Here is a 4,252-nt window from a genome sequence, read left to right as displayed (position 1 = left end):
GCCTCAGCTTCCCGAGTAGCTGGGACTACAGGCGCCCGCCACCTTGCCTGGCTAGTTTTTTGTATTTTTTAGTAGAGACGGGGTTTCACCATGTTAGCCAGGATGGTCTCGATCTCCTGACCTTGTGATCCACCCGTCTTGGCCTCCCAAAGTGCTGGGATTACAGGCTTGAGCCACTGCGCCCGGCCGTTATTTGAAGTTTTTCTACTTTTTTGATGTAGGCACTTATTGCTGTAGGCTTTCCTTTTAGTACTGCTTTTGCTGTATCCCATAGATTTTGGTATCTTGTGCTTCTATTTTCATTTGTTTTAATAACTTTTTAAATTTCTTTATTAATTTCTTCATTGACTCACTGGTCATTCAGGAGCATATTATTTAATTTCCATGTGTTTGTATAGTTTCCAAAATTCCTCGTTATTGATTTCCAGTTTTATTCCATTGTTGTCAGAGAAGATACTTGACATTATTTCAATTTTTTTAATGCTTTAAGACTTGTTTTGTAGCCTAACATATAGTCTATCCTTGAGAATTATCCATATGCTGAGCAGAAGAATATGTAATCTGTAGCTTTTGGATGAAGTGTTCTATAACTATCTATTGGGTCCATCTGGTTCATAGTGCAGATTATATCCAATTTTTTTTGTTGTTGATTTTTCTGTCTGGATAATCTGTCCAGTGTGAAAGTGGAGTGTTGAAGTCCCCAGCTATTAGTGTATTGGGGTATATCTTTCTCTTTAGTTCTTGTAATAGTTGCTTTATAAACCTGAGTGCTCCAGTGTTGGGTGCATATATATGTACAATTGTTATATCCTCTTGCTGAATCGACTCCTTTATTATTACATAATGACCTTCTTTGTCTCTGTTTATAGTTTTTGTCTTGAAATCTACTTTGTGTAATACAAGTATAGCTACTCCTACTCTTTTTTGGTTTAGCCTTTTCAAGCTCACTTGATTTGTTTTACTTGATCTATCCTGCTGTTGAGAGACTCTGATGCATCCTTCATTAGGTCAATTGCATTTTTCAACACCAGAATTTCTGCTTGATTCTTTTAAATTATTTCTATCTTTTGTTTAATTTATCTGATAGGATTCTGAATTCCTTCTCTGTGTTATCTTGTATTTTGTTGAGCTTCCTCAAAACAGCTATTTTGAATTCTCTGTCTGAAAGGTCACATATCTCTGTCTCTCTGGAATTGGTCACTGGTGCCTTAGTAAGTTCATTTGGTGAGATCTTGTTTTCCTGGATCGTTGTGATGCTTGTGGATATTTGTCAGTGTCTAGGCATTGAAGTTAGGTATTTATTGTAAGCAGTCTGGGCTTTTTGTACACACCCTTTTTGGGAAGGCTTTTCAGGTATTCAAAAAGACTTGGATGTTGTGATCTAAGTCTTTGGTCACTGCAGCCATATCTCCTTTAGGGGACACCCAAGCCCAGTAACATTGTGGATCCTACAGACCTGTAGAAGTACCTCCTTGATGGTCTAGGTAAGATCCAGGAGAATTCTCTGGATTAGTAGGTAGAGACTCTTGTTCCCTTCCCTTACTTTCCCCTAAACAGAGTCTCTCTCTGTGCTGAGCTGCCTGAAGCTGGGGGAAGGGTGACATAAACACCCCTGTGGACACCACCACTGGGACTCTGCTGGGTTAAACCCGAAGTCAGCACAGTACTGAGTCACTCCCAAGGGCTGCAGTGACCACTGCCTGGATACTGCCTATGTTCACTCAAGGCCCAAAGGCTCTACAATCAGCAGTTGGCAAATCCAGCCAGGCTTGTCCTTTCCTTCAGGGCAGTAAGCTCCCCTAAACCCCGGGTGGGTCCAGAGATGCCATCCAGGAGCCAGAGCCTAGAGTTGGGAACCTGAGGAATCTATCTGGTGCTCTATTCTACTGCGGCTGAGTTGGCACCAAAGCCACAAGACAAAGTCCTTCCTATTCTTCTTTTCCCTTTCCTCAAGCAGGGGAGTCTCTCCCTATGGCCAACACTGCCTCAAACCCACAGTGAATACTGCCTGGCTACCCCCGATGTTCATTCAAGTCCCAAGGCATCTTCAATAAGCTTTTGGTGAATGCTGCCAGGCCTGAGTCTCTCCCTTCAGGGTAGTGGGCTCCCCTCTGGCCCAGGGCAGGTCCATAAATGCTGCCCAGGGGCCAACACCTGGAATTGGGGACCCCAAGAGCCCACTTGTTGCTCTACCCCACCACGGCTGAGCTGGTGCCCAAGCTGCACGACGAAGTCCCCTTTACTCTTCTCTTTCCTTTCCTCAAGCGGAAGGGGACTCTCCCTGTAGCCACCACAGCTAGGAATGTGTTGGGTCACGCCTGAAGCTAGCATGGCTCTGAGTGTCACCCAGGGCTCACGACAAGTACTGTCTGGCTACTACTGCTAATTATTCAGGGCTCAAGGACCGTTTAGTCAGCAGGTGATTAATTCTACCAGGGATGGGTCCTTCTCTTCAAGGTGGTGGGTTCCCTTCTGGCCAAGGGTGTGTCTAGAAATGTTGTCTCAGAAATAAGGCCTGGAATGGGGACCTCAGGACTCCACCTGGTGCCCTGTCCTGCTGTGTCTGAGCTGGTATCCAAGTTGCAAGACAAAGTCCTCTTTACTCTCCCCTCTCCTCAAGCAGAGGGAAGGAGTGTCTCCTGGAGCTGCAAGCTGTGCTGCCTGAGGTTGGGGGAAAGGTGATGCAAGCACTTCATTGGCTGCCCCAGCTGGTGTCTCACTATGTCGCATGCATCCCAAGTCTACCGGCTCTAAGCCCAGCACAGCACCAAGTCTTGCCCAAGAACTGCAGTCCTTGTGGCCTAGATTTCCTTCCAATTATATTTAGAATCCCAGAGCACTTTAGCCGATGGTGTTGGGGCTTGCCAGAACTCAAGTTCTGACTGCTGGGTTGGACTATTTTCCTCTAATGAGGACTGGCCTAAATGCTTCCTCTATGGGTGGCTGCTGAGTTCTGCCCCATGTTGCTTTCTACTGTGACAGGACAGCACTGAGTTCCAACAAAGTCTCACAATCACTGCAATCTCCTTCCCCCAAGTGCACAGAGTCTCCCTCTGCACTGTATGGCTGCTGCTGGGGGATGACAGATGGGTGTTATAGGTGGGATTCAAGACTGCCTTTCTTACTTTCTTCGGTATCTCTTTTCTTAATGTAATATTAAAGCCAGGTACTGTGATTGTTCACCTGATTTTGGGTTCTTCTGACAGTGCTTTTTTGTGCGGATAATTGTTAAATTTGGTGTTCCTGTGAGGGGACAATTGCTGGTGGTGTCTCTTTGGCCATCTTGCTCTACCTCCTCCTAGTCCTCACTCTTATTGTCCAGATTTGGGCCACACGCTCATCATTAGTCCAATCTGTAGCCAAGGGGTTGGGAGTTGCTTATTGATTTAGGGAGCATCCCTAGCCTCAAACCACAAGGGCTGAGAAGAGAAGAGGGGTGGTTTCTGAGGGCATTCTGGCATGCCGTTTTCCTAGAAAAATCGTGAATGGATGCTGAGAAGTAAAAGCAACAGCTGTCCACTACATACTAATTCTTTGTAAACAGTGTTATGCATGTTTACCCTGCAGTAGCTATTACCTTATAATTATTGCTGACTTATTTAGCATTACTTTGAGTAACACTTTTTATCTAGTAACATACGCAATAAAAAACTGTAGTATTTTTAAATGGCCCACTAATACTCGGAAGTTGAGAACCACTGTTCAACGGGTTGGTTTAAGTTGATATATTTGTTGATATAGTTGATCTCCCATCTATGTCTTACCATCCCCACCCACACCTTTTAATACTGTCTACAAATGCCTATAACAATATTTAATCTATTTTTCAAGATTTCTCAAATTACTATCAGCAGTTCCATGATCGTGTCTGCAAAGTTTTATTACAATACATTGCAGTTTATCTTGACATTTGAATTCTGCCATGATAGGCTTCAATTTCATCTTTAAAAATACATTTTACTGGCTGGGCGTGGTGGCTCACACTTGTAGTCCCAGCACTTTGGGAGGCTGAGGTGGGCAGATCGTGAGGTCAGGAGATTGAAACCATCCTGGCTAACACGGTGAAACCCCGTCTCTACTAAAAATACAAACAATTAGCCAGGCGTGGTGGCAGGCACCTGTAGTCCCAGCTACTCGGGAGGCTGAGGCAGAAGAATGGCGTGAACCTGGGAGGCAGAGCTTGCAGTGAGCTGAGATGGTGCCACTGCACTCCAGCCTGGGCGACACAGCGAGACTCCATCTCAAAAAATAC

Source organism: Theropithecus gelada, chromosome 13, assembly GCF_003255815.1.
Source record: "Theropithecus gelada isolate Dixy chromosome 13, Tgel_1.0, whole genome shotgun sequence".
In the NCBI taxonomy this organism is placed as follows: Eukaryota; Metazoa; Chordata; class Mammalia; order Primates; family Cercopithecidae; genus Theropithecus; species Theropithecus gelada.
The sequence above is the reverse complement of the archived record's forward strand: the minus strand, read 5'-3'. Positions refer to the sequence as shown.